The sequence below is a fragment of the Dasypus novemcinctus genome, chromosome 16 (assembly GCF_030445035.2).
Source record: "Dasypus novemcinctus isolate mDasNov1 chromosome 16, mDasNov1.1.hap2, whole genome shotgun sequence".
NCBI lineage: Eukaryota > Metazoa > Chordata > Mammalia > Cingulata > Dasypodidae > Dasypus > Dasypus novemcinctus.
Window position 1 is genome coordinate 66899849 of NC_080688.1, and position 12451 is coordinate 66912299.

Here is a 12451-nt window from a genome sequence, read left to right on the forward strand (position 1 = left end):
ACGCGGGCGCCCGGCTGCCCAGGTGAGGTTGCCTGCGAGGGGCTGAGTGGACACGGCTCGTCTACACCGAGCGCGCCCGGACCGGGAGCAGCGCGGCCGAGAGGCCGGGAGGCTGCGGCGGGGAGCGGCGGGCGCGCGGGGAGGAGGCCGGCCCGGGCCGCCCAGGGCCCCCGCTCGGCGCGCGCGGGCCGCCGCAGCAGGTGGGGCCCGGGAAGCGGCGGGCGGCGGCGGGCGGCTCCGGCGGGGCGGCGGGGGCGGGGCCCGGGGCGGGGCGGAGCCGCGGCGGCGGCGGCGAGCGCGGGCGGCGCGGGCTGCAGCGGGAGCCCGAGCTCGAGCCCGAGCCCCAGCAGCCCGAGCCCCGGCCGGGGCGGGAGTCCGAGCGGGACCCGCGAGCCGGGCTGTCTGGGCGCCCGCGGGAGCTCGTCGCGGGCCGGGGCTGGAACCCGCCCGGCCCAGCGCGCCCGCACCGCGGCCGCAGACAAAGGCGCCGCTCGCGCCCGGGGTTCTGCGGGGGTAAGTGGCTCCCCCTTCGCTGGCTTTCTTCTCCCCACAGCCTGCTCCTCTCCGAGTTCAGCCAGCTCTGGAGAAGACGCGGAGCCAGGAAGAAATGAGCCCCACTGCCCTCTCTGCACTCCCCACCTCACCTTAAAAACAGAAATTCCAAGCAAATACCAAACTAGCGAGTTTCCAAGCGGATGGGGTGTTTCCCGCGGGACCCATCCCGGCCGCCCTCGGTGACCCGTGCGCACCGAGGCTCGTCCCTGGATCGGCGGTTTGGATGGGAAGGTGGCGGGTGGGCATCGCGGCGGGTGTGTGTGTGTGTGTAGGGTGGGGTGAATAGGGACTGGGCGCCGCGAAGGAACCCCCACCGCCGGGGTAGGGCCGGTGTGTTTGAGGTCGCAGAGGAGCGGTTCGCTGTGCGAGTTCAGATTCGGATATTGCCTGTGGTGGCTGCCCCAGTCCCCTAGCATCCTCCCCCTCCGCGTTCAAGGGTTCAGGCAGCGCCCCCCACGTCCCACCCGGCAGTGGCGCCCACACTGACCCCCCGTGGCCCCAGGGCGGGGGCTCGCGGCTGGGCGCCCGGGAGGGAGGGAGCCCCGAGGCTTTTCCCCCGGAGCCCCCAGCCTGCTGGGGAGGGCGGGCGGCTGCCGGTTTGACATCACAGCTCGGTCCCGGGCCGGCTTCGCAGCCTGTTCCCGAGCTGCTCCCCATCAGGAAGGGAATCGGGAAACACGGCTGGCTTTTGCTTTTGTTCTTCCTGCAACTCTCCAGAACCGCAGGCTAAGCCCGAGTGGGCGGATGCCCCGGGAGAAGGCTGTGGTGGAGCCGTGGAGCTCCGGAGTGACAATTGGAGGCGGCGGTCGTTTCCACTCCCCCGCTGATCGATGCCGGGTTCTTGTGGTCGGGAAAGCGCGCGGTGCCCGCCGCTGCCCCGCGCTGTCATGCGCCCCAGCACTGAAAGCGCTACCTCGAGGCGCACGTTTCCATTCATGATCTGTGCCCGGGACTTGATTAATTTCACCTCTGGGTTCTCTAGGAGCAAGTGTTGGCGACTGTTAGATTTAATAGTCATTTCTTGGGGGCGTACTGTATGCTAGGTAGCTGTCCTACGGTCACTTCAATTTAGTAGATATTTATTTAGCACCCACTGTGTGCAAAGCTAATGTGCTACGACCTTCTCAACTTGACAGATACTTATTGAGAGCCTACTATGTTCAAGGTAGCTGTGCTATGATCCTCTTATATCAATGGATGTTTACTGATCACCTACTAAGTGCAAAGGGGATTTTGCTGCAGGCTTGCCCAATGTACCAGTAGGAGACATGTGGAAATGGGGAAGAGAGAATATGCCTTCGGACTTTGGAATTTTCGAGTCCTTTAGCAACCAGCACCTTACCCTTTCTGGACTGCTCCTTGTGTGGTGTAGGAATATGTGGCATAAGAGTTTGGGAGTAAGGTCAGAAAAGAGCGTGGTGGAATAATGGAAAGGTTTTCTCTGGGACCAATTTCCTTACATTAAAAAAAAAATCGGTTTCTTTGTGTAAAGCACTGTGGTAGTTATTGTGGAATCCAAGGTTAATTAGCCAAAACCTTGATGCTCAGAGGGTGTGTTCTGTGGTGGGCTTGGAAAGACAGACAAAAGGGCAATCAAGAAACGAAGGAAGGGAGTGGGGTGTAGCTTAGTGATTGACTGTCTGCTTTGAGGTCCTTGGTTCAATCCCCTGTACCTCCTAAAAGAAAACCCAAAAAACAGAGTTAGCCCCTGGGAGAGGGGTGAGGGAGTCCCATGAGGCTAGGGATAGCGCCTCCAAACTGGAGCCAGCAGTGTTGGGGTGACAGTGTCTCGAATATCCCATCATAGTTCATGGCTGGGGACCTAGGGGCAAAATCGGAGGGTCTTGAAGGCCCTTCCTGCTAAGAGACTTGGTGAATCTATTACGTATTCTTGGGATCCTGAGGTGCACTAGAATTTCCAGACTGGCAAGAAAATTGTGGTTCCTAAACCTATTGTCAAGTGTTTGAGCACTTCCAATGTTGCACAGTCTCTTGTCAGGGACATGTAGTTTAAGATATAGTCTTTGTCCGAAAGGATCTATCAGAGTTCTAGAGGAAAACATATAAAGCGACAGCTTGGGCAGCATTTATGGAAGCCGGGAGCAAGTTCTTCCTAGAATTTAATGTCAGACAAAACAAATCTCCCCTAGTGGAATTGTGGTATTCCTTTTTTCGGAAGGTGAGAACTTGCTATTTCCTAGTGCCTATCTCTTTACCTTGAACCGCAGCACTTCCCTGGTCATTACTTTGTCCCAGCCTTCTGGTACAATGACCTTTTTCTTCCTAAATTGTTTCTGATCTCCCTTTTAAGTTCTTTTAAAAACTGCATTATGCTACCTTTGTTGTGAAATTGAACGCCCCCTTAAATCTTTTCTAGATGTAGTCCAATTATGAAAGCTAAGTAAGAATCAGGGTATTAGATGAGTGGATGTGTTGGCCCTGCACATGCCTATAAGAAGAGGAGAGCAAACCTATGGAGGCCCAAGTCAGGAAATTATGGAAAAATCATAAACTGGCCTTGCAAAATCCAGTAGGATTCAGACAGGTAAAGAAGATGAACAAAGACACTTCTCACCCAATGTAAGGGAAATGATGTAAGCAAAGGGTCAGGGAAAACTAACCATCTTTAGAGAGCTTCAGAAATTTGGTACATATTCATCCGGAATACAGGTAGTTTCCATTCATTCAACAAAGCAGCCTTGCCTGAGCATTTTACTCTGTGTCTAGGACCAGGCTTATGGGGAGCCTCATGCAGCTCAATTTGGGGTTCACTGTGATCCCAGAGTCAGCAAATACCCTTGGCTCCTTTCTTGCTACAGGGTGAGTGCCATGTCCCTGCCATTCTTTTAAGCATTCCTAGTGTTTTTTCACCTGAGGCGAACTTGACTGTAATCTTCAAGGCCAAGAATGCGACTTCTTTTTTTCTGCTCTCTCCTACAGGCTGAGGCATAAAACGCCTGTAGAGTAGGTGACATTTATTTCAATGCCCCCTATGCCCATTTCTTCACCCTTTCACTGCCTTATCAGGGCCTACCCTCTCTTCCCTTCCACCCCTTTCAGTGCCCAGAGCCTTTAGTTTTATCAAAACTGGTATCAGAGGAAAAATAAGTCTGTCCTCAGTCGCTTTCTCTTGAGTATGAATATGGTGTGCCCTGTTCTAGGGGTCTTTGTGCATCAGGCCTCGTGATGGAACGAAGGGCTCTGTCCACCATGAGAGGGATTTCAGGCACAGCCATGTGGGTGTTGTAATCAGACAGGCAAAGTGCCTTTCCTGGTGCTCCTGAAATTATGTCACCACCTCCTCACACAGCCACTCTTGGCAAGAGCCTTTGCTGTCCCACGATCCATAAAAGTCTGGACTCCTCGTTGCTTTTCCTCCTGGCATGGTGGCTGAAGTCACACGGTAGCTGTCTGTGAGCCACCTGCCAACCTGGCCTTCACGTGCCCTCCTTTAAGGATTAAAGGCTTTTCACTTTCCAGAAGTCCTTGCTTCTTGACCAATATGTGCCTTTATTTTAAGGCAGAACCTGGGCCCCGCTGACCCTGGGGACTGGATGATTCTTGGATTTGGGGGCTGTCCTGTGCGTTGCAGGATGTTTAGCAGCATCCCTGGCCTCCACCCGCTCGATGCTGGGGGCACACGCTCCCTCAGTCCCTGCTCGTGAAAACCAAACCTGTCTCCAGACATGGCCGGATGCCCCCTGGGGAGCAAGATCACTCCTGGTTGAGAACAGTCATCTAAGGTGCGATGGCTTGCTCGGTCGGTAGAGGTGGGGTCTGGCTGCGGACGAGGGGTCGGTCCAGCTCTGGACGAGGGGTCGGTCCCGCTTGGGACGAGGGGTCGGTCCGGCAGCAGACGAGGGATCGGTCTCACAAGGGGTTGCGCGGTTCGGCTGACGGGGTCGCCCGGAGAAGCAGGCGACGAAGGGGTCGCCCGGAGAAGCAGGCGACGAACTGGGGACAAGGGAGGCCAGGCCCTTGTCGGGGGCTCTCAGGACTGGAGGGCGCACGGCAGAAGAACTACCACAGAGACAAGGTAAACACGCAAGTCCACTTTACTGAGGGAGAGGCAACAGTTTTATAGGGGCTGGGGAAGGCTGATTGGTCGAAGCCACGCCCTGTTCTGATTGGTTGCCGGCAAAAGTCAGTGGGCGGTACTGGACGGGGGAGGGGTGGTGGTTAGGGATTGGCTGTCGCTGTTGCTGGGGGAAGGGGCAGGGTTTAGGGATTGGTGGCTGCTGTTGCTGGGGTGGAGGGCAGACTTGGGTTTCCCGCCCACGCCTGGCTGTTGCTGCTGTCGGGGGAGGGGAAAAGGGCGGGCTGGATTTTTCCGCCCACACCTGGCTGTTGCTGCTGTCGGGGGAGGGGAAAAGGGCAGACTGGAATTTTCTGCCCTGCGCCTGCGCAGGGAGAAAGAAGGCATCGTGTGGCGCCATCCGGGAGGAGGGGCGGCCGCGGAAGCATGGCTGCCGAGAAGGGGAGACCCGAGGGCACTCTGCGCCCATGCCAAGCTTCCTTCAGGGGTGGCGGTGAGTTCGACCAGCCACCCTATTATGGGGGCAGCGGCTTGGCCTACCGCGGCCGCTCCCCCGCCAGGCCAGCAAACCACGCTTCAGCCCGAGGGGTGACCGCATAAGGGGTATTGGTTATTATATACCATGGCGTATAATTAGGTCCACTTTTCTGGGAGAGTCCTTATTTAATATACTTGATTCTTATCAATAACAGTGACTTAGTAAAATGTATTACTAGTAAATCTTTCCAGATAAATACATTCATAAATTAGAATAAGCATCCTTTGTCAGACCATGAATTCCTATCTGGTCATCATATTTTTAAGTCAGTCTTTTGAGGCAAACAACAAAACACTCAACTTCTTTCCCTGGCAAGTGACTGGTTTATATACCAGCAGCGTGGGTAGCAGAATCACCTTTGCCCACGCTCTTAGAAATCGTCAGCAGCTACACGGTTATCCTCACCTGCTGCTTGGGCTGGTGGGTAGCAGGGGGGAAGGGAAAAGGCAGGGCAGGATCCAGGTTTGTGGTACTTGATGCTCACGTAACTTGAGGGGTCCTTTTAAAGAAAAAGACAAAATGACCAGGTGACCATGGAGCTAGGGCCCCTTCCAGGCCTTGAAAGGGTCCTATGCAAGTGAGGGGCTCTGAGGGTTAAGCTTCATTCGCTTTCTGGTAAAGTTGCCTGTGGGAAAATTTTTGAGGACTGACTGGACAGCAGTGGCTGCGTGAATGGGAAACTTGAGACTGTTTTCTGTCTATGACTGGCAGGAGCTAAGAGGAGCTTCTCGAGGAATTGGCTTAACTAGAGTGCAAGGAATAAAATAGAATTGTTAGATGCAGTGTGGCCTGTGCTTCTGTTAATATCTGCCTTCAGAAGTAGGAACTTCCATATTGTCGGCAACTCCAGTTTAGCATCAGCAGCATCTTTTTAGGATGGAATGAGAGGGGAAAGATTAGTTCAAACTTAGCAGGAGGACCTGTGAGTTCTGCTGGTGGCTACGAGTAACTTATTGCACTTTGGTTCTCCCAGTGTCCAAGTTAATTGCTTCAGAAAGCCAAAGAAACTCTTTGAGGTTACTATAATGATATTTGAAAAGTTTACAATAAGATTTCATTTCTAATTTGGAATACCCAAGCTTGAGATGAGACTTTTCCTTGTATCAAAACAGCCCAGTTAGGGGAAGCAGATGTGGTTCAAGCGACTGGGCTCCCATCTACCATATGGGGGGTCCAGAGTTCAATTCCTGGGGCCTCCTGGTGAAGGCGAGCTGGCCTGAGTGGAGTGTTGGCCTGTGTGGGAGTGCTGACCCCTGTGGCAAGCTGGCTGGAGCAGAGAGCTGGCGCAGCAAGATGATGCAACAAAACGAGATACAGAAGAGAGACAATAATAGATGTAGCAGACCAGGTAGCTGAGATGGCACAAGAGATTAAGCACCTCTCTCCTACTCTGGAAGGTTCCAGGATTGGTTCTTGGTGACACCTAAAGAGAAGACAAGCAGACACAGAAGAATGCACAGTGAATGGACACAGAGAACAGACATCGGGTGGCAAATAAATAAATCTTTAAAAAAATGAAAAAACTCAGCCCAGATAGGATGGAAATATCTTTTATGGCAACTAACTCAAGTACTTAAAAATTAAAATAATAAAACTTAAAAGGAAACCCTCTATAATTAAGACTTTTCACTAATTCATAATCTTTTTCGTTAGTCTCAATTGACCTGGTCACAATGAGTAAGAGAGAATACTCTAATCATTGCATTAGTATGCAAATGTATCTGACTCTTTGCGAAGCCCATCTGCCAGTATGTCAATGTCTAGGTTTAATAAAAACAAAAAGACTCCACAACAAGATTGGCCTTGGAAGGGATTTATAAATAGCTAGTCTTCCATGTATATTTAAGTGGATTTTATTTTTGTAAAACTTTTCAGGACTTGAGATCTGTTTGGAGGTCTTGGTTCAGATCTGCACACAATCAGAGAGAGTAGGAGAGTAGACTTAGAGTTTTAGAGGTCATTGACCAGCCTACCTCTTGCCCCATTATATGGATGAGGAAACTGAGTCTGAGAGAGGTTAGGTGGCTTGTCCGAGTTACTCAGAGTCAGCGTCAAGGCTGGGGCTAGAAGCCAGGAGTTTGTTCCATCCCTGATACCCAGTGCTGCTTGTTTGCTGTTTTGTCTTCTTAGCTGCCAGTGTTTGGTAGAGGGAGGTCCAGGCAGGAAAAAGGTTTAATACTTTGTTTCACTTCCAGGTTATCTAATCCTAATAGAAATAATAACCTATTTAGACTGATTACATCTATGCCAAAGGTGGGTGTGCTCACCAGGTAGAACTAAAAAGAACTGTGAAAAAATGGAACAGTTGGATTGGTAGAATGAGATTATTTTATAAAACTTCCTTAATGCTCTTTTACATTGCCTTTACAGATATTTTCTCTATTAAGGATGGTAGTGCATTCACATTATGAAAAGTAGCAAGAAGAACCAAATATCTTATCTGTACTCCTTTGACCCCGATCATATTTTGGCATGTTTATTTCTAGCATTTTCTCTCTCAGTTCATTTTAAAACACAATTGAGATCACATGGTATATATATATATATTTTTTTTTTTTAAATTTTATGATTTAACAAAAAATTTAATGGCTACATAATTCAATACTTGGAAGTACATGCATTTATCACAGCATTTTCCTAGTAATGGACATTACATTCGTTTTGAATTTTTTACTGTTATGTCATTGCAGCAAGCAACGTTGTGTCCACATATTTTCTACAATTTGGACTATTTTATTGGTATATGATCCCAAGTGTGAAATTATTCTGCCAAAGGGTATGAATGCACTGTGTTAACAAATTGCTTTCCAAAAATGGGGTACTGGTTTATTTACATTGATAGCTAGGTGGTGGTGTGTTTTTTTTGTAATCTTATAAGGTGAAAAATATGTCATTGTTGCCTTCATTTGCATTTTAATTACTAATATAGCTAAACATTTTTTCTGAAGGATTATTACCTATTTGAATTTTTTGCGAATTAGCTATCCATTTTTCTATTTGAATTTAGTGGCTTGATTTTTTAAATCTATATGTAGAAAACCCATTTTTCAAAGGAAAAACAATATACCACTGATCTCAAAGGTATCATGGGCATTTTATGAGGCATTCCATCCAACCCCAATGTTCCTTGATTCCAACATTTTGAGCATGATATTTCAGGCCTGTGTAGAGGGGGGACTGTTACTATCTCCATTATATACTTGATGAGTGATGTAAAGAAAGGTAAAATAAGTTAATGACAGTGACCTACACTTGTAACCACTGTGTACTTCCTTTGCCAAAGTGTCCTGCCTCAGTTGTGTATTTGGAATCTGAGGGAGCTGGGTTTAGGAATATTAGCAGCTTCCTCTGAATTCAACTGCCTAGTTCTGAGAGTACTGGGGTGTAAGTAAAATTTTTACCATCTTCTTCCCTGTATCTTTTATATCTTACCTTCTCTTCTGTATTTTCATCCTTTGTTTCTCTCCAGACTACACTCTTGAATAGTTTCTTCTGACCTATCATTCAGGTCACAATTTGTCTCTTCAGCTTTATCTAAATTTCAATTCCTGAATTTCAGTTCTAGAATTTCTAGTTCTATTTCAAATCTGTAATGTTACTTTATATAGTTTCTGGTTGAAAATTTTAAACACAGCTTTTATCTCCATGAGAATAGTAAGCATAGTTTTACATTCTATGTCTGATAATTTTTCCATCTGGAATAGCTATGTGTTGCTTTCTTTTGTCTGTTTGTTGTGATTCTCATGCTGTGTTGGATATTGCATTTGAAAAGTTATTTACATAAATTCCATGTTTAATCAATTTTATTGTGTACGTTTTTTCACATTTTAATCTTTGAAATCAGGATGTGTTTACAATTGATGGACTCTTGTGATAATGGTTGGTGGCATTTTTTACTGCTACATAAAATAATAGTGTATCATGCAATCACACATCTTATATTTGATGAAATGCAATAATTTGAGGCTTGGGATGATGATAAAGATGAGAAGAGTTTGATAGAGGATTTTAAATAGTTTCTGCAGGACTTTGGGGTACCAACAATTCTTGATCACATTAATCCAGCTTGCAGGCTTGAGATTTTTAGGTCACTGAGGTCATGTGAAGCCACACTAGTTTTTGTTTTTTCTTACTCCTGGGGTATAGCTCTTTGGGGTCCCAACTCTAAGTGTGGAGTGTTTTACTGGGGCCTTAACTCTAGGGAGGCTCTGGCCCCCCGACTCCACGAGGCTGACAAAAGTGCCGCTCAGGTTCCCACCGTCTCCTTTGGATTGACAAGCCCTCCAGGGTAAGAGTGGCCTCTAGTACTTCAGCCCCCACCTCCTCTGGATCTTCTTCCCCTAGATCTTCAACCTGAACTCCTTCCTGCCTTTTTAGCTCTTCAGTCCTTTTAGGAAAATTTTAAAAGTATTTCTTCCAGGTTTCTTTGTAATGTTCAGTGGGGTGGTTGGTTCAGGATACCCAGCTCCCCGCGACCGGAAGGAGGCAGAAGGGAGTCTGGTCTTACGGACAGGAGAGGAGCACGTGCCACCAGCTCCCCTGCCTGCCTGTGACTGGAGAGCTTTCCCCGTCCACACGCAATACGCCATCCTGGTCGCAGCTGGAAAGCGGAGGTTGGGATGAATAACTGTCCACACACTGGAGGCTGCTAGATACAGACATATTTCCCTAATGGAAGGGACTAATTCCTCAGGCTTTCCCAGGCGAGGCAGGTGACCTGGCAGAGAAGGCAGGTGTAGGAGTGCAGTCCCGAGCCCCATCGATGGGCGTCTGGTGTCTCCCTCTCATTCCTACTGTCCTGTGGAAAGATGAGCATTTAGGGCCACAGGAAGCACTTTCTATTTCAGCATCTGTTAAGACGGAAAAAAAAAAGAACATATTTTAGTTGGGAAAGGTTTTTTCCATTCAGTATGGCCCCCCAGCTTTTCCATATGGAAAGCAGAATCCCTCCCCAACCCCCCCCCCCCACCAGCTGTGGCTACTCCTTGTGGAGGCTGATCGGGCCCAGGCACAGAAGTCAAGTGGCCTTCCTTGGTGAATCTTCTTGAATCTCATGCTTAGAAAGAGGCTTTGGGATCCTTCCTGGCTTTTAGAAGCTTTGTGCCAATCCACATAACCTTGGAATCAACAGCCATATGTATTATTCCCCTCTATCCCAACAACTCATAGATGGTTTTCCCCCAACTTCCATGAAGCCAGAGAAATTTACAGTGAGAAAAATGTATTTGCTGAGTTATAAAAAGTTGGGCAAAGGCCCCCCCTCCGTTATCAGAGCCTCCATTGGCGTTTTGGGGGGCTCCGGTTCCAGCATTCTTAATTCTGGAACCCTCAGGCTATCTTCTTGAGAAAATAGCTACTACCCAAAGAAGAACAGGTCCACTCTCACCCAGCAAGTGTGGAGCCTTTGGTGCAGGGATGGGAGGCGCTGGCAGTAAGGACCTGCCCCTGTGGAAAGGGCCTCTGCGGGGGTTTCTCCACCAGCATTTTGGAGACAAAACCATCACATAGAGTCTTATGTGTATTCTACAGTGAATTATCCAGCTGATTTTATTTTAATCTTGCAGTATTTCACACACAGAAAAGATTGTATATAACCTAGTTCACAATATTTGCTAAAATGGAAATCCTCCAATTAGGTTTTAATAATTGTCCTTCAAGGACAATTATCTTTCCCTCCATTCTCAGGTAGTCTAGATTGTGACTGATCACTTTGGGAAGAAATAATAAAATGACTTAATTAATTCTGAAGGGGCAAATTTTCTACTCTCCCAGAAAAGGTATCCTTTGTGATTATTTTTGGAGGCAGAATCACTAGAAAACCCTGCCAGCTAAAGAATGTCTGAGCCATGATTTCTGCAAACTCTTGAGCCTGAAATGAAATAAATTAATTCCTCCAGCATGATTCCCTTATGGTACAAGCCCAACTTTCTTTTTTTATCAGTAACTTGGGCTCATAGATGATTTTTCTAAAGACATATACTTATTCGAGGTCCATCGGAGTTATTTTATATATTTCTAGTGTCAGTTTTTCCACTTACCTGGATTTGAGTTTCTTCCCAGCCATTCTGAGACCATCTTGCCTGCTAATAAGAGATATTGTGCTTCAGTCTCACTTAACATATGTGAGAGTTACATGGAGTTCAGATAAAGTTAACTGAGCAAATTCCTGAACTTGTCTTAGAGACCAGTATCTTGCCTTCAGGTTGTTGTGGATTTTAACAAAGTAACTGGGACTTTTTAGAGGACTCAGCACAATAGAGTACTACACTCTTTCAAAAGAAAAAAGCAATGGAGATGCTCAGAAATATGAAATTATTTTATCTGTAATAGGAAATAAGGAAGCTGATTGTAGTAAACCCTTTAAGAAGAGAAGGTGAGAAATAGAAAACTACAATACTATAGTGAACTGCTTTGAGCTTTCTGTATCAGAGGAGAGAAAATGAAAAATTTCTTGACCAATTATTATAAAGTCTAACCCAAGCAGTGTTGGACTCCAAGACAGCTCTAATGACCCACCCATCTGTAGTATAATAAAGTCAATGAAATATGTACCATCAAAATGGCAGGGTCAGGAACATGAGGTTGCACAGAGTAAGGAGAAGGAGAGTTCTTTACATAGAATTTGTTCTGGTCAGTAGTTCTGGGCGTGTTGTTCCCTGAATAACTGCCCACTTTTCAATACATTTTGTTGAGCTGAATGGAGATTAAAGACAATAAGACTTAGGGACTTATTAATTTTGTCAGGATTCTTGATAAAGGATGAAGAGGGAGTATGAGTCCAAAGTGAAAATGCTATTAGTTTATTAAAGTACTTTAGTTAAAAGTGCGAAGTACTGTTTCTAAATCTGTGTGCACACTTTTATTCTTCAAAAGTTATCCAGTGAATGTGTTAATCCTGAAATCCCTCTTCACTTGTGAGCCATCTTTGTAAGCGAAGCTGAAATGCATTTATGGAATAAGACACAGTAGAAAATCGTCTGGCTTCTCTCTTTGATTTATTTGGAAGCAAATCCTCAGAACCAAAAATCTATTTCTCAGTGCTTTCGTTGCTGGCTTTTCTATTTTATTTAGCCTGCAAACAGTACACAGTGTTTTACTCTACACTTCTGAGTTCAGGATTTGGCTCCCATAATGTATTAAATAACCTTCTTGTCTTCCATTCCACCTTTTCTCTTGGTAAGAAGTAATCAGAACTGGATTTGGCTTCCATAATATATTAAATTTAATTATCACCACTAAAAGCAATGTCAGATTTCAGTAATCTAAAACTCTATTGACTTAAACTTAAGATTATTTGAAATGAGATCTTTCCTTTCCAGTAA

At 46.9% G+C, this 12451-nt stretch overlaps 1 protein-coding gene across 3 annotated transcripts in view; it reads left to right on the forward strand.

Moving 5' to 3' along the window:
- Positions 1 to 318: 318 nt before the first annotated feature.
- The window catches only part of MAPK4 (mitogen-activated protein kinase 4), a 164435-nt gene continuing 152302 nt past the window's right edge, over positions 319 to 12451 (forward strand). The window contains exon 1 of one of the 3 annotated variants that reach the window (XM_023589644.2): positions 319 to 513. The gene's annotated coding sequence lies outside the window, so the exon portion shown is untranslated. The remainder of the gene's footprint in view (positions 514 to 12451) is intronic. The other 2 variants (XM_058277737.1, XM_004461396.3) reach the window with 2 other exon arrangements.